The sequence below is a fragment of the Mustelus asterias genome, chromosome 17, assembly GCF_964213995.1.
Source record: "Mustelus asterias chromosome 17, sMusAst1.hap1.1, whole genome shotgun sequence".
NCBI classification, from domain to species: domain Eukaryota; kingdom Metazoa; phylum Chordata; class Chondrichthyes; order Carcharhiniformes; family Triakidae; genus Mustelus; species Mustelus asterias.
The window spans coordinates 43,351,342-43,374,431 of record NC_135817.1 but is presented as its reverse complement, the minus strand read 5'-3'; the positions used below and the strand labels follow the sequence as shown (position 1 = coordinate 43,374,431).

The 23,090-nt window shown below is 40.6% G+C and overlaps 1 protein-coding gene across 4 annotated transcripts in view; it reads right to left on the bottom strand.

Moving 5' to 3' along the window:
• zbtb20 (zinc finger and BTB domain containing 20) overlaps positions 1 to 23,090 on the bottom strand; it is a 345,434-nt gene that overhangs the window by 258,375 nt on the left and 63,969 nt on the right. The window contains exon 1 of one of the 4 annotated variants that reach the window (XM_078232542.1): positions 15,370 to 15,464. The exons of the other annotated variants lie outside the window; for them this stretch is intronic. The gene's annotated coding sequence lies outside the window, so the exon portion shown is untranslated. Of the gene's footprint in view, positions 1 to 15,369; positions 15,465 to 23,090 lie in introns of those variants that run through there. 4 annotated transcript variants of the gene reach the window in all.

Below are 23,090 nucleotides of genomic sequence, written 5' to 3'. Positions count from 1 at the left end.
AAGTATGTGCAGATGCAAAATTTTTAATGAATGGATAACTTTGAATTTTGCATAAAACTGGAAATGATGTTTTAAAAATACTCCATAATGCATTACTGAGATGTCCTAATTGTAGTCATCGAATTTACTGTTTTCTATGAAGTAGTCTATCTGGATCAGAGGAAGCAAAATAATGATTGTTTATTTAGCACATAAAATATTTTGACCACATTTTTCCATGTTAGAATCCATATTAATTATTTCAATGATGTCTACTTGTAGATGCTTTGGACCATTAGGCCAGATACTAGTCTTAATGACTTCCAGCAACTGCACATTCCCCTTGCACCAGGCTGTGAAAGATCGACACTTTTGGGAACTTAAGTCTTTGAACTGCATAATCAGCTTAAAATTCCCTTATTAGTCCACAGAAATTCCAACAATTTGTTTCTAAATTGCATGTCAATCTCAATCTATCTTTGGTTAGTACTTTTAAATTTAAAGTTTAATCCACTCCCAATAACTTTAAACTTTTAACAGCAGATAATGTAGCACTAGTATGAAAACAGATTTTAGTATACAATTTTTCATCACACATCTCTTATCCTGGAGTCATTGCTCACAGGCACCGGAAACATAAAGTTCTAATGTTTAGTACAATATTGTACCAATATACATAGGGTGATAGATCTATTAGGGTGAAGAGCAAACTATGTACAGCAATATATCAAAAGGTTGGCAAGATCAAATCTTAGAAATCAGGATTTTACCACCTTGCCGTGGCCGGTGATCAGTGTGGCGAGTTGGAAAAATAGCGCGAGATGCTAAACATCCGATTTGCGCCTGGTGTGACATGGCTTGCTGTCTCCCCGTCCCTTTTTTAGTGGCACGATGTTTATTGCAATGAATTTGATTGGATTTCAATATCATCAGGGAGTTCAGCACGCATGCTTCCCCCCTCTCCGGCGAGCTGTGAATCCCTACTTGTCTGCACTAGCGCAGACATGGCAAGCTGGTCACGCCGGGGGCTTGGAGGCCATCACAGCCCTGAATGGCCGGGGGCATAACTGGACAGTGCCTGTTAGGCTTGTAGATTACTACAAGCTCTGGTTAGCTGGATGCAGATGGCACGTCTCGGGGCCTTGACAAAGAATAATTCTGGAAGTCCTATCGTCATTTTGAGCTCTATTGAGAGAGATTGGAGGAGTCCATCCCAAAGATGTGTACTAGGAAGTTGCAAGTCTTTATGCTGAAATCAATCTCCAAGGAACGGGTAGCCACCTGTATGAAGCATCAAAAATGGCAATCGAACAAGTACATGCTGGCTCTTACCAATGGTTTTCACACCCAGAATGCCATTTTAAACAGAATTGGTGAAACATAATGTTGGCTCCTTCAGTGTAGCAAAGTGTTCTCATTGCTGGCAAGGAAATGCAGTTGGGCTACGAAAGGAAATGTGGAAATGAAGACTCTGCTCACCTTTCACTGGTCGTCCCTTTAGTCATCACCCCACATGGTACCTCCTGTGCCAATAATCAAGTCTGTTCTTGCACAGATGCGGGTTGTACAGTTGCACAGCCCTCACAGGACCCAAACCCACAGGATGCCCACCAAAAACACTTCAACAGTCAGATAAGAGATATGAGCAGCCTGCCTTTTATCAGTTTATATGACTCACATCTGTGGAGAGAGAAACAGAGTTAACGTTTTGCGTCCGTATGACATACAAACTCAAAACATTAACTCTATTTTCTGTTTTTGTTTATAATGTTGGATTGGTACATTTCTTCTTTGCTGTAAGATTAGAAATTTGCTTGCATCATTGTCCCATTTTGCCATACTGCCTGTTGACTTGCGATGAATGGAAAGGCAAGAGTTAACAACGGTAACACAAGAGTTGGAAGACAATAGTTAAAGATATGAAATGAAGTCAATGCCAGGGATACTTTGTTAATACTGCTTTCTGTTAGGAGATGGTGGGGGCTAGACAGGGGTGGTGCCAGATGGGTTCACTGCTTCAGTCTAACCAAAGTTGACCAGAATTAGGCTATCCCTGGCTGCTATATGTGTCATTGTCCCTTTAAGCCCCAACCCTCTCTTCAACTCTTCGGTAGAAGCTGTATGCTCGGCACTTCTTCCCCCTGGAGCTCCAGTTGTTGCTGCCTCACCATGTTAATGCAAGGTGTGGTATAATTCTCCATAACTGAACTGGTGTATAATGAAGAGTGCCTCTAGATCAGTCCCATCTTCAGCATCCAATTGCTCGCTTGATGACAACTCTTGTGGCCTTGACTGTATCCTTCCTATGTAACATTGCATGGACTCTGAACAGGTGTTACTCATGGCGACTTCAGTGGGTATATCTCAACTCCAAGTAGCCAGTCACTAACTCTACTTTGAGATGTGAAGACCTCAGGCAGATTTGATGAGTGCAAAATGAAAGCAACATGGCAGATCCTTGCAAATCTTGTGAAAATAAACATGGCGACCTTTTTGTGGTTGCATGCGAGTTGCACACTGATGGAGTGTTAGACCTGTGGCTTCTGAAAGCTCCATTGAGATCTGTGGTCCTTGTTTGCCACGTGTGCAAATGATAGCTCCCTGGGCAAGCAGGAAACCAGCCAAGGTCACACAGCCATTTATATCCCAAATAGTTTGTGGTCTATGTCCCATGATGGATTTGTGGTATTTGCTTAAGATGCAAGTGCTTTATTTATTTAATCCTTCCCTTCTCAGCAGATAGGCAGGGCTGACTTCCGAGTTGGAGTACAATAGTAACTTCCAGAGATTCTTCTGGAACATTAGCACGGATATACTGAGGTATCACAAATCAGAAATTAGGCAGCCTGCTGAAATTCTTAAGAAAGGTTTAAAAGATAATGGAGCTGAATGAAGTTTGGAAAGTGGGCAGGATTGAAATTGACACGGAAAAATCGAGATAGCGGAGATACCTTAGGTGAAGATTCAAAACCCTCGTAAGGGATGAAGTTTCAGGAGGTTGGTTGACTCACAACATTACAAACATCTGAATGGGTGATTGCAAAATCCATGGAATCTATTTTGGTCATATTTATCATTTATTGTGTAGCAAGGTGTGTTCAACCACAATTTGCCTGTTAGTTCACATGTACCTCATACTTGCCCTGAATGAAGATAATTTTTAAAAATCTTTCTAATTTTGTGCAGTAAAGTTTATTTTTGTTTGTTCAAATCTCATTGAACCTTGTAGCTTTCTTTACTTAGTAAGTGTCTTGGATCTCAAGCTTTGTCTGCTCTAAACAGAACATTATTGGTCCCTAACCAGATCTCATCAACAACTTGGGGTCTGGCCAAGGACATAGACCACAGTGCTACCAAATAAACCTGTTGGACTTTAACCTGATGCTGTGAGACTTCTTACAATGATCATAGCACAGATTATTCGCAAATCAAGCTATTGACAAAGTCTGATGAAATAAGTTAATTGGAGTCATTCAATTATTCTTGTAGAATTGAGATTTTAGGAAGAAAATTTTTAAGATGGTGTTACTTGGCAAGAACAGGATAATTTTTACAAGAATTGAATGACAGTAAAGAGCCTAGTTTCTTATCATACCCTGCAGCAAGATAAATAAAACAGCCAGTACAGTTGATTATTTTTAAAGACTTTCCTTTCAAGAACATGCACTTATCATAAAGACAATTTAGTCAAATAAAGGCGATTGGTTACACAATAAAAATACTAACAACATCGATAAAGAAAGAATGACTATCTTGACATTATGGATGAGAAATTGAAATATATGACATTTGGGATTGTGTAATTTTGAATTTACTTCGTCCCTTCAAAGAGGTAGTATCATTATAATCCTGACACCTGGTTCACAACATGGTTTACATTTCAAGTATGGCACTGTCACAGTAGTAACAATGAAAGAAATCACAACTGTTAAGATCCAATTTGGGACCATTAACATTTAAAAATAAATTTGAATACTTGGTTTTAACCAATGAAACCACACCAAGATTTCACTTAAAATAAACAGAACAAAAAATAAACAGAAAAATTAAGTTATTATAGCTTATAACTACACGTAATGCACTCAGATTTATTTCTTACTTCCCCCAAGAATTCTCTTATAAAACACATCTCCAAGATATTTACTTCCATATGCCACAGTCCATCAGAGAATTCTCCGTAGTTCCAACTATTTTGTTTTACCATCTCTTACATTGTGGTTACTTTTCAATACTACCAAGCTAATTCCAAGCAGGGTGACACAGTGATTAGCACTGCTGCCTCACAGCACCACGGACCCGGGTTCGGTTCCCGGCTTGGGTCACTGTCTGTGCAAAGTCTGTACCTTCTCCCTGTGTCAGCGTGGGTTTCCTTCGGGTGCTCTGGTTTCCTCCCACATTCTGTAAGATGGTTTGGTACATTGCCCATGCAACATTTTCCCTCAGTGTTCCCGAACAGGTGCCGGAATGTGGTGACTAGGGGATTTTCATAGTAACTTCATTGCAGTGTTATTGTAAGCCTACTTGTGACACTAAAAATAAACTTTTTAATTCAGCTAATTACCTTATTTTGCAATAAAACACCGAGACCCACTGCAGATTCTCCTGCTAGTTTCAATCTTCAAGCATCTGTTTCCTCACCAGATTCAAACTGAGATTAAGCCTCACCCGCTTTTCATACTTTTAAATGATGAAGTAACTCTGTTACTCTGCTTACAGTGCAGGTCTATCTAACTGTCATTTACTTTGGTTATCTTCTCCCAGTGAGCTACAAACAGCATTCTGTTGAAACTGCAACAAAAACTCTCAGTAAACAGCCAGATAAAATTAAACCAGGGAATCTCCCAAAGTTTTACCTGTCTCCATAAGCTTGCTCTGGGCTGTCCTCAAACCAATGTTAATAATCCCTCATTTACAAATTATTTTTTGATCTGATGAAGTAAATGGGTTTTAAAACATTTCAGGGTTTACGGAATGTGTTTAAACTCATTTCCTCTAGCTCTACATCCCAAAATGAAAACATCTCTCCGGACTGCCATTACTGCAAGCTTTGCAGGCATCACGTCTCCAGATCTTTAACTAAGTAAGACCATCTGCTATTTTATAGCTCTCTCTCTTTCTTTTCCACTCTAACTTAATTATACAGACATAGGTCACATTTTGAACTGCCATTTCATAAGGTGTTCTGGCAATCTTTAAAGCCCTGCATTTTAATTGCCTTGCCTTTCTAGGGTTAACCTATTGAGACAACATCATCCCAACCTTTTAAGTGTAATATGCTCCAAGATTGTTTTAATTGTGGTTATCCCATTTTCTACAGATAAACCTCAATTCCTAAAACTAAAAATTATATCTGAAAATAGGTGAACTAGATACTCTCTCAATATAACCTCATGTAACAATGCACAACCTCTTAGTAGGCATGGATTGAAGCTGTGCTTTGTTGTCACCCCTGGTTTACCATACGATTCTGTAAAATTTGGCTCTGTCCTGAGAGATATTGGGAGAATGAATGGCAAACAAACAATCTGTTGTGGGATGTGTTGAACTGCTTTACATCCTATTAGGAGGAAGTCATAGTACATTTTCGCTTCCAATCTCAATTATCAAATCGAAAGCTCTTTTCATACTTACGCCACGCTGTTGCCTCAGGTTCTAAGCTGGGCCCAAAGATCTATGGCCTGAGCTTGTATGTCTTCTAGCATGGGGCAAGTTTATTTTTCCATAACCAGCAAAGTTCAGTTAGATCTAACCAGGCTCCCCTTCTTCATTGTACAATGTGAGATAACGAGTGGAGGAATCTTCTATTCCCTCAAACGCCTCCAGGAGGTTTGGCGTCAGCACATGTCTTGGCCGTTGTCTCTGGTTCAAAGTGTGAAATCATATGCTCTGGCACAGTCTATATGCCACCTGCCACTGCTTCAGCCTGGCATGATACAGGCTAATTATCCAAGCTGCCTCTTCCTCATCCTTCAATTTGATGTTTAGTCCTTTCATGGCTCTTAACATACATGTCCCTTTCCAGAATGGGCAGTCTTCTACCACCTCAGCTGGTACCTCTTTTTGCGACAACCTCAGCTGGTACAATTTATAAAATCATGGGGAAAAAAACATTTCTCTCCTTGATATATTGATCTGCCCGTACCAACTGTGTGCTTACCAAGGTGAAAACACAACCTGCTGTAAAATGGATATTTGTTAATTATTCATGTGTACTGGAACTCCGAATTCCTGAAGAATGAGTTATTAACTCAAACTGATAACATCAAACTGTTCGGTAGTAGTTGGTCTACATCAGCACTTGGATAAGTATTCACTCTCTCTGTGGCCCATGCCCTTACACTGGTTAATAAGCTTGCGGGTTAATAAGCTTGCGGCTTCATCATTTTGAAATTTATTCTGGGGCAGTAACTGATCCTCTTACACTCTGAATCCTCTCTTAACAATGGGAGCAATCTACCCTTCCACTCATTTCATGGCTCCACAAAATGTAGTCAAGAATTTTATATTTGTTTCTCAGCAGCCTTACATCTGAATTAGCTGAAACCAACTCTAGAAGCTACATACATAAGATCACTTACATTCTAGTTCAATTCCTCACCACCTTCTTCTGATCACTATTTCCAAGCATTCCTCATCTCGAAATATAATGCTTTGTACATACAATTATGTAATCTTGTAAAACATTCTAAATTTATGTCTACACAAATTTCTCATGTGAAATCATTAATGAAGTCATGAAACTTTTTTTAAAAATCGGCTTTATTATATCTCATTCCGCATACTATATGTGGGAATTTAGTCATTACTTTCCAACTGAATGATGGTCTTTCTCCCCATGTTTCACAACCCATCTGTGCCAGCAATTCAAACACTCTTTAAAAATGCATCTATGTCTTTCCATAATTCAACGCTGGAGCAAAATTGGATTTATTCACCAGTCCAGAGTTGCAAATCATCATGTTTATGCAACAACATGGTGCCATTCCTTCATTTCTGCAGCATTATGGTTATGCAGAAGCTCCATGTACTACACGGACAGCTATTTCCATGTTCTTTAATTCCACATTGCTCTTTTTCACCCTTGCTTTGAACATTTCCAATTGATATGCTCTTATCTGACAAGCTAATTCTAGTTTGTGACCAATGTCTTTGAGCCCTGACAGGCACTTTTCACTCCTGGTTGCTTCTGCTTGTTCAGTTTAATTTTTAATTTGTTTGTATTGCAAGTGGTATAAATTCCACTTAACTGTCACCAAATGATACAATTTGGGTTTGTTCCTGGTACCTTTTGTTTTCATTTTCATGGTAAAACCAAGCCTTCATCGGCAAGCCCAGATGCCTACAATCAGAAACTTATTACGAACAATTTTTATAGAGAGATATAAAAGTCTACGAGGAAAGCAATCCACAAATGTTATCATGCATGGGGTTACACTATGTTTCAAGTTACTTCAGACTTGCTTTATAATAAATGTACTTATTTTTACGATCTGGTTAGCAACCAGGAACATTTGTTTGAAATCCCACTTACCTACCTGTAGAATAAAGCCACAAGATTCCACAGTTTTAAACAAAATATACTTTACTATACCAAACAGAAAAATAAAACAATTTACAATATCTATCTTACATTTTGACATTCAGAATCAACACGAGGTAAATATGAATTAACAGGCAAACAGTGATCCCACACTGCATTAAATGGAAGTTGCGATAAAGATAGATTCCATGCATTTCTCAGCAATCCACCCAGATGTCAATGACCAGTGACATTAAAACTCTGGTCTCTCTCACTAGGGACTTCAATTCTTCAATGCTAGGACCTAGCGTCTGAATTTCACTCAAAAACCACGCCGGCAGACTGCCTCAACAACTGCTCATCTTCTGATGGTTAAATCTCTCCTCCTGAGACCAGGTTCCACAAAGTACACAAAGCTGCACTCCTATCTTTAATTACCAGCGCAATTCCCGTTCTTTTGCAGGCGACTAACTTTACCAAGACAGCACTGCTCATAGGTTTCTTTGAATTCCAGTCTCCCAGCTGTACTGAGCTAGATACGGTCAAGGGCTTCTCCTGTACCCTAACTACCTCCGTCAGGGAATCAATGACATTCCGAAACATTCTCACTTCCCCAGGACATCCGAGTGCCAACTGCCTGGAGTCAGCAAGCACCAGCACCTTTTTAGTATCCAGCCTCTTCGTGTGCTGCAGAACACTTACTCTTCCAGCAAGCACACAACTAAATTGAAACCAAAGAACCTTCTGAAACTCTACCTATCTCCATGATGGTGTTGCCTTTAATGAATCACCAAGTGCTTTTAAACTAATTTAGCTCCAACTCCCAAAGCAAACGTTTCTCTAGACTAATTTATTTGCAAGCAATGTAGACATCATGCTTCCAGTGCTCCAGTTCTTTAGTTAAGTAAGCCTATCTGTTGATAATGGCTCTTACCTTCTTGTTAACCCCTGAAGTCAATATTTCCCCAACCTTTCCAGGCTAATAGACTCCAAGCAGCTTTAGTTGCATTTATCTAGTTTTTTACTGTTAAACTTTAATGTTCGAAGAATTAAACTTTGCCTCTAAAACCATGAACTAGATATTTGTCGCAAATTAAACAGATAGTTCAAAGATAAAATTATTTATAAGCGTGAGAAACTTTGACTGGTAGGCAGTAATGCTAAGAAAACATTGCAATGACTTTTAAAATGTTTTGGGAAACCAGAATGGTTTATTTATTTTTTTAAAAAGGACTTGAAGAGTTTGAATCAGGTGTAAAAGTATATAATATGTTTGGATAATATGAAACATTGGTGATCCTCGTGTTGGAAACAGTAAAAATAGGAAGAAAGGTAAAATACAGAGGCTATATTGCATTACGGACACAAAGAGGAAAGGGAAGAGCTGAAGAGAGGGTTTCCAGCAGATCCATGGTCCCCCCATGCCAACACTATAGTTAAGAAAGCCTACCTATGCCTTTGCTTTCTCAGAAGACTAAGGAAATTTGGCATGTCTGCTACGACTCTCACAACTTTCACAGATACACCACAGAAAGTATTCTTTCTGGTTGTATCAGAGTTTGGTACGGCTCCTGCTCTGTCCAAGACTGCAAGAAACTACATAGGGTCATGAATGAAGCCCAGTCCATCACACAAACCAGCCTCCCATTTTTGAACTCTGTCTACAATTCCCGCTGCCTCAGCAAAGCAGCCAGCATAATTAAGGACCCCACACACACCGGACATATTCTCTTCCACCTTCTTCCGTCGGGAAAAAGATACAAAAGTCTGAGGTCACGTACCAACCGACTCAAGAACAGCTTCTATCCTGCTGCCATCAGACTTTTGAATGGATTTACCTCGCATTAAGTTGATCTTTCTCTACACCCTGGCTATGACTGTAACACTACATTCTTTACTCTCTCCTTTCCTTCTCTATGTACGGTATGCTTTGTCTGCATACCACACAAGAAACAATACTTTTCACTGTATACTGATATGTGATAATAATAAATCAATTAAAGCAACAGTTGCTCCTTAAGAAAGAAAAGAATAAAAGACTGAAGCAATGGCAGCAAGATTTCCAGAGATAGACCGGAAACCATATCCCAGGCAAGGGATATTACACGGTGGCAGAGTGGCAAAGTGGTTAGCACTGTTGCCGCACAGCGCCAGGGACCCGGGTTCAATTCCAACCTTGGGTGAATATCTTGTGGAGTTGCACATTCTCCCCGTGTCTGCGTGGGTTTCCTCCCACAGTTCAAAGATATGCAGGTTAAATGGATTGGCCATGATAAATTCATGGCGTTACAGGGATAGGTTGCACTGTTGGCAAGTGAGTACAGACTCAATCGACTGAATGGGCCTCCTTCTGTACTGTAGGGATTCTAAGAAGAGTTCAGGCTGTTTAGGCAAAGGATTGAATAATGCTTTCAAGACCACAAGGTTATAGATTCAGAAGAGCAAGCGATCTCAAGGTCTGTGCAAGATCAATGCCTCTGGTCTGTCTGAGGATGACCAGAAATATGGACTTAGGAAGGCAGTTTATGATTAAAGTCTATTTCAGGGTGCATCACCATACATGCAATATAGACAAAAAGCCTTAGATAAGGCAAAAGGAACATTATTTATCTGCTGCTGAACTCGGAGCGAATTATGGAGTTGGCTATTGCCTCCATCCCCATTGAGGTGTTCCAGAAGACCCCCCTGGAAAGATTCAAGGGACAGAGTGTGAGAAGCATTCTACAGGGCATGAAGCAACTATCAAAGACAGTATTTGCAAGCCTTAGGATCCAGGATGCCTGTCAGTACAATATCCAAGACACCCAGGCAGAACATGCTGTGCAGGAACCGCGGATTCTCCTGCAAACCTTGTAGGTACCGGGCATACCCAGACATGTGCAAGGCATGCAGTTTTAGAGGGCGCTGGTATAGCTTTGCTGAGGGTCCAACAGCAGGAATGGGGGGAGAGGGGGTGGCAATATTTGGCCAAGTTGCTGTGAAATGTGTGGCATCTGTCTTGGTTGCATCTGCCATCTAATGTACACATATCGTGTATCCCATCACAGTTTGCCTGTTAATTCATATTTATCTCATTCATTCTGAAAGTAAGAGTACAAGATAAACATTGTACATTGTTTTACTTTTCTGACTTTGTATAACAAAGTTTATTTTACTAAAACTGTGGACCTTGTGGCATTATTCTCCTAGTAGATAACTGGAATTTCAAACTCTTTTGATCCCCATCGTGATCGTAACACTCTGTTACTGACATTAGACTGACATGTTTATCGTGAGCCAATTTCTCTCTCCCAACCTTCTTAAATAATGACATGACATTAGCACTTTTCCAATCCAACAGCACAATTCCCAAATCAAAAGAAAGCTTTGGAAGATTATGAGCAATAAATGTGCAATTTCCGCACCTTCTTCTTTTAACACTCTGAAGTGGAAACCATAAATTCCTGCAGATTTGTCCATCTTAATTCCTATTATCTCTCCAGACCATTTAAAACAAAACAAATACAGCAAGTTCCTCTCTTTGATTGGGTTTTAGTTTCCCGTGTATGACTGGTATTTTGTCCTATTCCTGTATTATGAAGACTGATGCAAAGTGCTCCTTCAACAAGTCTGCCATTTCCTAATTATTGGTTACAATATCACCATACTAGTTTCTCTAGTTGCAACTAACACCCAATCCAATATCTACAAGCTGAACTGTGTGCAATGAAGTCCTACTTGCCAATCACTCCAGGCCATACCAACATTCATTGCTGTCCAGTAAAATAATTTAAAATATTCAGCTTTTATTTGTCTGTGAATTTACTCAACTCTATCTAGGTAATCTCCTCCAAGCCTGCACTCCAGCCTACACCCATCATTCTTTGGTTCTGGCTTATGCTGCATTACACACACTATTCATTTCACCATCATACCCCATATCCTTGAATGCCCTCTCTTGAACCTGCATTTTCATCAACTTCAAATGCAAGTTCAAAATCAATCTTGTTGATTATAACTTTTCTCACCTTCCAGATATCTCCACCTAATCCCAGTTGGATGTTCAGTTTACCCATGCAGCCAATATCATCTTAACAAATGTAGACTTTCAAGTTGGTGTTCCCAGATAAACATCAGAAACAGCCTCCTTGCTCAGAAGTGCTGTGGCTAACTCCTGTTGCCATCTTGAGATTCATTAACTCAGCACTGATTGGAACCAAATCAGGAACATTTATTGTCTACATGATTAGCTATGCTCTGCCTTAACCAGCTGAGCCATTGAATGAACCACACTCTCTCGAGTGATCAAAAGAAAGCCTCCTCTCTCTCCCTCTGTTAGTAGAAAAGGTCCAACCTGAAATGGGTTTGAATCATAGAAATTATTGAATTTACTTAAATCCATGAAAGCTGTTATTTGAATTGATCACACACTCCAGGACTAAGAAACACATACAGCCTTTTTTCCAAAACCACACTGATTACTGACCATAAGGAAAAGGGTATAAGGATCTCATGTGTAAGCTGAAGCTCGAAGATATCTCCACAAAAGCTTCCTGTTCAACCTCTAAGCATGCCCTTCAGTTTTGTTTATATTAGTCTAGAAAGAGATCATTTGGTTTCTCGATCTCCCCACCCACCTACCCCCCTCCAATTGGAGGAAGCAAGTAATAAACAAGCAATAAAGGCAAAATACTGAACGATTAAGTGGAACCACAAGTCTATAAAGGGTGAAATCAAGCAAATTAGTCAAGCAGGTCCCTTTGAAAAACTCTTCTGGAACTCAAAATAAAATGTTCTTAGAAAGAAATAAGAAACCCCATTTCTTTTGTGAAAACAGAATAGATTTTTGCCACAATTACACAAGCACAATGACTTTAATTAACCTCCATACACCACAGCCAGATAAGCCCAACTGCCAGTACACAAACAGTTGGCTTTTATACTCAATCGTTTTCAAGTACAAGCACTAAATTTAAAGGCAGCCTGTCAGATAACATTGATCACTGAACATTTACAGCCCTATAGAGGCAAAGATATGAATGTGACCACCTGTTGAGACTGCAAATCAGCATCACATGCAATCAGGTCATGTTAGCACATCAACAACTTTGTTACACTTCATGGAAGTGTTCTGTTAACAAAGTAAGCATCCCATCCAAGATGATTTGATTTCTTATTGTCATGTGTATTGGTATACAGTGAAGTATCCTTGCGTGTTTTACAGACGAAGTATACCATACATAGAGAAGGAAAGGGGAGGGTGCAGAATCTAATGTTACAGTCACAGTTAGGGTGTAGAGAAAGATCAACTGAATACAAGGTAGGTCCATTCAAAAGTCTGACAGCAGCAGGAAAGAAGCTGTTCTCGAGTTGGTTGGTATGTGACCTCAGACATTTGTATCTTTTTTCCAACAGAAGAAGGTGGAAGAGAGTACGAACGGGGTGTGTGGGGTCCTTGATTATGCTGGCTGCATTTCCGAGGCAGCGGGAAGTATAAACAGAGTCAATGGATGGGAGGCTGGTTTGCGTGATGGACTGAGCTTCATTCACAACCCTTTGTAGTTCCTTGGTATGACAGGAGCCATACCAAGCTGTGATACATCCAGAAAGAATGCTTTCTAGGGTGCACCTGTAAACATTAGTGAGAGTCGTAGCAGACATGCTGAATTTCCTTAGCTTCCTGAGAAAGTAGAGGTGATGGTGGGCTTTCTTAACTATAGTGTCGGTGTAGAAAATGACCTCATTTTCAGTGTTTTGTTTTAAAAACTACCATTTATAAATAGGCAAATATTTGAAAAACCTGTAAATAAGACATTTAACTTTCCAGGAGTAATTATTTTCTATCATTTCAAGCATTCAAACCAAACCCTTTTGCAGATCTTTGCACAGGCTATAACATGCATGGAAAGTTGTTACTAGATGTCATAAAACAATAGTGATTAATTTCACTGCCGAACAGATCAGTCGGAGAGATGTACAATTGTGAAGCCCACAGTTGAATTCTGAACATAGCTAATTCACTACCTTTAGGCAATAAAACTAATTGCTAGTAAAACAATTCTACACAGAGATAACTGTCACATATATCTGGAACATTATTTCCTTCCTTGGCTCCAAATGAAGATTTCTCAGAATTGATGAGAAAACTGAACTCTGGAAAAGTACTTCAAACCTGCTGCCTGAGTATGTGTTTAAAGAGGATCCTTCACAAGGTAATCCTCTCAACACGGGCAAGTGCATTATTGCCATTCCTGCAGAGAGGCTGCAAACAAGATACTTTCACAAACACTCCAAAATACTGATGAACATGCTTTGTAATGTTAACTGTGCCTTTGTTCATTGAACATTAAGACATTTCAATGAAAGAGCAAAACGGCGTCCTCAAGCACCAAAGAGGTTCACTGCTCTGGGACCAAATAATGTGTTATCATCTTGAATTTTTCCTGCTGGGATTTTTTTCTTTTGAATTTTGCAAGTCCAGGATGAATGTCTGGACCTTCTGAAAATCATGAAATGGGGTGAGGAAAGTGCAACTCTCCACTGATGCACAAGAATCTCCTGCAACACTGACAGAAAACTGTTAATACCACAGGCATGCGATCCTGGATGATTTGCATACAATTCTCCTGAACTCCAAAACGTATGGGTCAAAACACTAAGGTTTGGTCTCACTGATGTTTCTTTGGCTCTAACATTTTAAATAGTTTGATATGGACACTGGTTTCGCCTCCACCCCATCCATCTCATTTAGTCTCCCTTCCTCATTAGTTCGCACTTAGAGTCCTAGAAAAATCAAAACACAAATACCTTATGCTGTTGGTTAAGCAGTCAGTCACATTAGTAGTAGATCCAATGCAATAGTCCAACTAACCTGATGCTAAAAGCCTCATTGTTCAAAAGCATTCCACTATTTATTAAAGTATTTCTACAAAAGCTCAGCCCCACAAGTGCTGGGGCAACATGAAATTAATGGCCAAATGTTCTAAGATATGCCCTGGCATATTTCTCGGCCATCACTGTGGACAGCAGAAGAACTATTTGCAAAAGGTCTTGCAAAATAATATGGATGCTACCAAAATAAGGCCATGGATTGCTTTTACTATACGTTGAAGATTGAATTCCAATGGGAAAAACATGTCCAAATAGTAAACAAGGACTTATTGCAGTAATTAAAACAACAGGCCCAGGGATAGAAACTGAGAGGTACGGTCAGCTTTCATCTCTGGAATTCAGATTCATATCCAGCCCAGACAAATGGAATGAAAGTTTCTTCATCAACATGCTTTGGGTTAAAATATATTTGGGTCTTTGTCCACTTTCCAGTGGTCATGTTCTCAAAGCACAAGTTTGCCCCTACATCAAGCAATTGGTATATTTACAGAAATGATCCTGAACGGCTGAGAGAAATGGAAAGTCATCATTGTTACAGAAAGGAGTGTTGCTAGGAAGCTGAAACAAAGGCATATTGTTGGGACTGTTTAAAGGGATCTTTAGCTTGCTTTTCACTTTACTATGTCTGTCTTGACAGTACCCGAAACAGAAATGTTTCATTAACTAGCAATAACAACCTTGTTGAGCACAAATTTGGTTTTCAAAATGTCAGAGAAACAAATCTTAAAACATCGGAATTATCTTACAAAAGAATTACAACACAATGTTTTCTAAACTCAAGAGGTGAGGGGAAGCAAGGAAAAGAGATTCTGCCCTTCAAAGCTAACCAACATACGACACAGAAGGGTGCCATACTAACATCAAAAATATATGGACTTTGCTCTCTTTTCCTGCCTCTGCTCTTGAACATTTTAAATGTGGGTAGGTTGTACTCACAAATTAGCTCCAGTCACTTAACAATGCCTTGGTTTACTCAGAATCCCATATTTGGTCAATCTCACCTGTCTCTCTGCTGCTGATTGGCTTCTTGTTCTAGGCTTGATTTCATATTTTCCATAGCCCGGTGATCCCTGATACCTTCTGCTCCCAATTTATTTCGGAATCAGGTAGTCTCCCATCTTTGTAGTATAAGAGTGTTTGGCATAGCAAGGGTTAATGTGGGACTGGAGGACAGTACCACCCACAGTAAGGGGTCACATGACAAGGGACCCAGGTCAGTCTAAGAGTTTGCAGAGACCTGTGTAGAAGCAAGCATGGAGTTAGCTCAGTTTGAGTCGTACTTTGTACAAATGTAAATAGTTATATGTTACTAATAAACATTAATGTTCAACCTTATAAGCCTTGAACCTCTTCGTGAGACCTACTGAACAAATCCTTACAACATGGTGGCAGCTCATGAATGAACCCAGAACCAAAGAATCTGGTGAAGGGCCCCAAAGTCTGAAAAACCAATGGAACAGCACCCTGACCTGACTGAAGTACATCTGAACAGAAGACACAAGCCATAAATTGCTGAAAAGCTCCATTATAGATGTGGCAGCTGAAATTCAGAAGAAAAATCCATTGTGAATCCCCATCAATTGCAGAGTCAAAGGATCTGGAAAGGGTGAGCAAAAATAATCAGTTCTAAGGCAGAATAAGCCTTTAGACATCTTCAGGCCATTAGTCAGTTTCGTAAATCACAGCGGCCAGCCGGATTCAGAGATGGTGCCAGACCACACAGCAGCCAAGCTCCAATGAAAAAAATAGAAGTTTTAAAATGGCAGCTAGAATCGAGAGTTGTTTTTTTTTATTTGGTTTCCCGCACCTTGAAAATACCCCCATCTGACCTAAACTTTAAGATTAAAACTTGCTGCAAAAAAAAAATTGATCCCTTTGAAATCAAGTTCACAGTCACTATGCGAGACCGTCAAAATCAAGCAAGCACAGGAAGAAACATTGAATAAATGATTACTGCAGCAGCATCTTTAAGAGGGAAACAGCATTTAAAGCTGTACTCCCTGGATTTTAAAAGCAACAATGGATAATAATTCAACCCTACCAGATCAATTGGGGCTGATACAAAGGCCAGACCAGGTGCAGAACTGGGGCTGTGGTGAAAAGATTTTTAAGTTATGTGATAGCTTCAGGATTTGATACGAATACAAAGGCTGAACAAATGGATACACTACTGTGCTCAGTAGGTCTAATAGCCGATGACATTGGTGCGAGGCAAGGAATAAATTCATCTTTATAGAAGGTTGAAGATGTTCCAAAATCCTTCGATACTTACTTTAACTTAAGAAGTAAAAGAAAATTTTAAAGCAGGCAAAGTTCAACATGCAAGCGAGCAATATCTTCGCAGTGTTTGAACTGCAATATGCTGGGACATCTTGGAAAGCTGTGCAAATCGAGATTTGCGGAAGGTTCCTAAACAGTCCACAAGATTGAGGTACCACACCAGGACGAAGTTCAACCATGAGATCAAGGATCCAAGGTTCTCATTTTGGAATGCTGACTTCTCTGTAAATGGTCATCTCATCAATTTCAAATTAGACATGGGAGCCAGTATGATGCTGCTCTCAGATAAGGAATCATAGCTGAAAGACCTCTGGCTACAAATGACAGACGCATGGCTATATGGCCATGGAGGAAATCTGACTTCTGGTCATAGGCATGATGACAGCTTGTCATTTGAAATCAATCCTTTTCATAGAATTCCTACAGTGTAGAAGGAGCCCATTCCACCAATCAAGTCTGCACCAACTCTCCAAAAAAGCATCTTACACAGGCCCACCACCCACCTATCCCTGTAACCCTGTGCATTTACCATGGCGAATTGAACAAACCTACACATCTTTGGACACTAAGGGGCAATTTAGCATAGCCAATCCACCTAACCTGCACATCTTTGGGCTGTGGGTGGAAACCGGAGCACCCAGAGGAAACCCACGCAGACATGTAGAGAACGTGCAAACTCCACACAGAGAGTCATCCAAAGCCAGAATTGAACCTAGGTCCCTGGTCCTGTGAGGCAGCAGGGCTAACCACTGTGCCACTGGGCTGTTCCAATTCTCCCTTAAGCAGAGAACACTGTGTTACCCTTAACCTGCTCCAAATGGCAGAAAACATCAAAACAACCTCTGTCAGCAACTACACAGACATTGCAGAGAGGTCCACCAGTGAAGAGATTTTCAACTGGGACTTCAGCTCTGAATTGTCTTCACTCTTTGCAGAATCATTTTGTCTAACTCCCCTGCGTGGACAGAAGCTCCTCTTTGACCAGACGAGCCAAACCTTCAGGTAAGTACTGTCCTACTTCGAGCAGAAGACACACATAAGAATGATGAGTGTCAGAACAATGAGCCCCAACTTCAGGCTCCAATAGTTGCTGTCAGACAACAGGAGAACACCACGGCAACAAAACTGCAATTTCCAGAAGAAGTGTACAGCAGCAACGCGATGCTGGTGCAGGAGAGTAGTGATCATCAACTCACCAGAGCACACCTTAGTGTGGCAACGAAAGCCAAACTGCAGGTTGAGCTCATGGATGAAAAACATTCGAACAAAATGGAAATGCACCATCAATTCCCAGAGAGAGCATGGCGAATCCAAAAGAATAAAAAAGCCAGCTTGGATAATCTGAAGGAATGGAGTAAATACTCTCCCTGGAAGGAACGGGGCAAGCCTGTCGTGTCTGGACAAAGCAGACTGGTTGTTAGTAAGGAGAAGATCAACTCCAAGGAGTGCAAAAAGTGAATCTCTTGGGACAACCAAGTGCCAGAAACACAGAATACTACAGTTCAAACTTCAAATCAACAAAGCCTTCAGTTTGGCATAGCAAAGGTTAACGTGGGACTGGAGAACAGCACCATCCAGTGTGATGTAAAGGGTCACATGGTAAGGGGCTTGGGTCAGTCCAAGAATATGCAGAGACCTATGCAGAAGCAAGCATGGAGTTAGCTCATAGTTTGGGCTATACTTGGTGCAAATGTAAATCATTATGTTTTACCAATTAACATTAATGTTCAACCTTGCAAGCCTCTGAATTCTAAAACCTACGCAACACTCAAGAGAGCCTTGTGTTCATCTTGTCTCTGCCAAATGGACTCTGTTCTCTCTACTCAATAAGTATGGTATAATAGACATATTGAACTTCTTTCGTTCTGTTTCTATTGCACAAGAAAATTAATGAACACTGTTGCAACACTTTTAATGCTGAAATGCTGGAAAACTACAGATTTTATTTCAATTCATTGGGTAATAGAAATGACTGTCATTCTTAACTGTACATTTCAATTGACTTTCAGACAACAGTTTGAGGTGTCTAAATATTCTATCCATTTATTTGTTTGGTTATTCTAATAATCAACATCTAAACCATAATATGTTTATTAGGGTAAATATTTGATTTGTCTCAAATTAATATATTCATAAAGTTCTTTAAATTGAAAAATCAGCACAGACTAATAGTTGCAAAAACTGCCCATGTATTACCACTAATTAACTGGTTACTTTATTTAAAAATCTAAATCACTGGTACAGCTCATTAAAGGATTTCTGTAAATCTTCCATAGAACATTCCTTTTAACCTCACTCAACTAGCAGTACAGTATGTGCTGTGTAACATACTCTTGGAATACCATGAACAGCAAAATCCTCTTCTAGACCCTGGAGTCAGATAGCAGAACTTCAGTGCAGGTTGTCATAGTCTGGACAATTTAGCTTTGTGGTGCCAAATGGTTTTAACATGTCCTTAAAGCAACATCAAAGGAAGAAGCAGCCATTCAAGGTGCAATGCAAGAGAGTTGAATGCAATGCTTCTGAAAAGCTAAAAGCCAATACTTCCAAATAACTCAAAAAGAATGTACAGGTTAGCTAAATAATCTATATAAATCTAGGCATAAAGCCACTTAAAAAGTGAGAAAAGATGCATTATCATCTTCAGGGAATTTTAGGGCGAGTTATCATCACAGTTGGGGAAAGAAATAGGATATGGACAATACAGGTCATGATAGTCAAATACTTTAAAAAGGCAGCTGGGCACCAATCCTCTTACAATTCTATCCCTCACCAGGACGGTCTGAGGAATCTCCAGTTCTTCCTTGAACAGAGTCCTGAACAGTCTCCATCCACCACTACCTTCCTCTGCCTGGCTAAATCATTGAACGATTTCTCCTTCGACTTGTCTCACTTCCTCTAAATAAAAGGGTTTCCGCATGGAACCCAGTTATGCTGTTCTTTTTGTGGAGTATGTGGAACATTCCTTGTTTCAGTCCTACTCAAGCCCCCTCTTTTCCAATACAATTGATGACTTGATCGGTGTCTCTTCATGCTCTTGTCTGGAGCTCGAAAGATTAATCAATTTTGCTTCCAATTTTCAGCCCTCTCACTTTCACATGATCCATACCCGATACCCCCCTTCCTTCACTTCTCTGTTTCCATTTCTGGTAATAGATACTCTACCAATATTTATGACAGGACCATCGACTCCCACAGCTACCTCAACTACACCCTCTCACACCTTGCTTCCTGAAAGGTGTTCATACACAAATCTTTGAAACTAGTAGGGCAAGTTGAAAAGGTTATTTAAAAAAGCCACATGGGATCTTGGTTTTCTAAACACAGATGTTTCATAAACAGTTCAAGAGGACAATAGAGGTCTTGTGATGCTATGGGTAGAGTCCCTACATCCGAGCCAGAAGCTCCAGGTTCAAGTCCCACCCCAGGGCTTGATGATCAAAGGTGGTGTGTTTATAATGCACTTTGAATATCAACCTGCAAAATCCTTCCAGCATGCCAATGGCAGGTGGTAAGAGCAGGAAAGGCTCCTGGTCTGCCATACTTGATGTGCAATGGCACTCCTCAAGCAATAAGCCTCTAGCGACTTGTTTCAGGGAATACCTCATTATGGGAACAAATGAAAATCTGCATTGTGAGAAGTGTAACAACAGCAAGAGGCAAAGGCATTGATGTTATGCTATTCCTTTAGAAGTCACCCATAACTATTGTGCTCAATTTTGGGCATCACATTTTAGAAAGGAGATATTTTCTAATAATGGTACCAGGGATGTGGAACTTCAGTTACATGGAGCCACGAGAGAAGTTGTGGTTGTTCTCCTTGGGAGTAGAGAAGGTTAAGAAATCATAGAAACCCTACAGTGCAGAAACAGGCCATTCGGCCCATCAAGTCTGCACCGACTACAATCCCACCCAGGCCCTACTCCCATATCCCTACACATTTACCCGCTAATCCCTCTAACCTACGCATCTCAGGACACTAAGGGGCAATTTTAGCATGGCCAATCAACCTAACCCGCACATCTTTGGACTGGTTAAGGGGAGATACAAGGGGTGTTCAAAATCATGCAGTATTTTGACAGAGAAAATAAAAATACACTGTTTCTAACGGCAGAAAGATTGGTAACCAAAGGACACACATTTAACCAAGATCCCATGTGGCTTTTTTAAATAACCTTTTCAACTTGCCCTACTAGTTTCAAAGATTTGTGTATGAACACCTTTCAGGAAGCAGGGTGTGAGAGGGTGTAGTTGAGGTAGCTGTGGGAGTCGATGATCCCCCGCTGCTCCTTCCCTATTGGAAAAACCTAGAAGCAACATGAGATTTTCCTTTCAACATGCAGAGAGCTATGATGCTCTGGAATGCTCTGCTTGGAAGGGTGGGGAGCTGATGCATTAATAACATTGAAAAGGAATTGGATAAATACTTTCAGCAAAACAGGGCAATGGGGAAAAGCCAAGGGAGTGGAATTAATTGGATAACTCTTTCAGCACAAGCACAATGGACTGAATGGTCACGTGCGCTGTAGCATTCTTTGATACATAGCATAGAGCCTGCCTACACATAAATGGAGAAATACAGCATAGCCATAAGTAACTAAGTGACAATATCCTGGGAGATATTTTTACATTATAGGGTAAAGACCAAAATTCCTTAATCCTGGAAAGGTTCCTGCAGATTGAAAAACTACAAATGTAACACCTCGATTTAAAAAAGTAGAGACAGAAAGCAGGAAACCACAGGCCAGTTAGCCTAATACCTGTCTTGGGAAAATGCTGGGCTCCATTATTAAAGAGGTAGCGTGGTTGGATGCTTAGAAAATCATATTAGAATGAGGCAGAGTCAACACTGTTTTGGAACAATGTGTTTGACAAGTTTATTCAAGTTCTGGGTATACATGGGGCGGTTGTAAATTGGATAAGACACTGGCTCAATGGAAGAAGCCAGAGAGTGGTTGTGGAGGATTGCTTCTCTGAGTGGAGGCCTGTGACTAGTGGTGTGCCGCAGGGATCGGTGTTGGGTCCATTGTTGTTTGTCATCTATACCAATGATCTGGATGATAATGTGGTAAATTGGATCAGCAAGTTTGCTGATGATACAAAGATTGGAGGTGTAGTGGACAGTGAGGAAGGTTTTCAAAGCTTGCAGAGGGATTTGGACCAACTAGAAAAATGGGCTGAAAAATGGCAAATGGAATTTAACGCAGACAAGTGTGAGATATTGCACTTTGGAAGGACAAACCAAAGAAGAACGTACAGGGTAAATGGTAGGACTCTGAAGAGTGCAGTTGAACAGAGGGATCTGGGAATACAGGTACAGAGTTCCCTAAAAGTGACGTCACAGGTGGATAGGGTCGTAAAGAGTGCCTTTGGTACATTGACCTTTATAAATCGGAGTATCGAGTATAAAAGTTGGAGTGTTATGGTAAGGTTATATAAGGCATTGGTGAGGCCGAATTTGGAGTATTGTGTACAGTTTTGGTCACCTAGTTACAGGAAGGATGTAAATAAGATTGAAAGAGTGCAGAGAAGGTTCACAAGGATGTTGCCGGGACTTGAGAAGCTGAGTTACAGAGAGAGATTGAATAGGTTGGGACTTTATTCCCTGGAGCGTAGAAGATTGAGGGGAGATTTGATAGAGGTGTATAAGATTTTGATGGGTATAGATAGAGTGAATGCAAGCAGGCTTTTTCCGCTGAGGCTAGGGGAGAAAAAAACCAGAGGGCATGGGTTAAGGGTGAAAGGAGAAAAGTTTAAAGGGAATATTAGGGGGGGCTTCTTCACGCAGAGAGTGGTGGGAGTGTGGAATGAGCTGCCGGATAAAGTGGTAAATGCGGGGTCACTTTTAACATTTAAGAAAAACTTGGACGGGTTCATGGATGAGAGGGGTGTGGAGGGATATGGTCCAAGTGCAGGTCAGTGGGACTAGGCATAAAATGGTTCGGCACAGACAAGAAGGGCCAAAAGGCCTGTTTCTGAGCTGTAATTTTCTATGGTTCTATGGTTCTTTGAGGTAAATAAACAGGGTGCATAATTGGGAACCAGAGGATATAGTGTACTTGGATTTTCAACAGGCATTCAAGAAGGAGCTGCAGGTCAACCCCAAAGTCCTTTGACTACCGGCCTGAGTGGAGCCAGCTGGTTTTAAATCCCCCGCTGCTCCTTCCCTATTGGACAAGTATCCATTTGCCTAAGGGGGAGCTCGTATTCTACAAAGCCTGCAGGGAGGTCTATTGATGATCCCCCGTGGCCACCATTATAGCTAACTGACAGGAAACAGAGAGATAAAGAACAAAGAACATTACAGCACCGGAACAGGCCCTTCGGCCCTCCAGGCCTGCACCGAACATGCTGCCCGACTTAACTAAAACCCCCTACCCTTCCGGGGACCATATCCCTCTATTCCCATCCTATTCATGTACTTGTCAAGACGCCCCCTTAA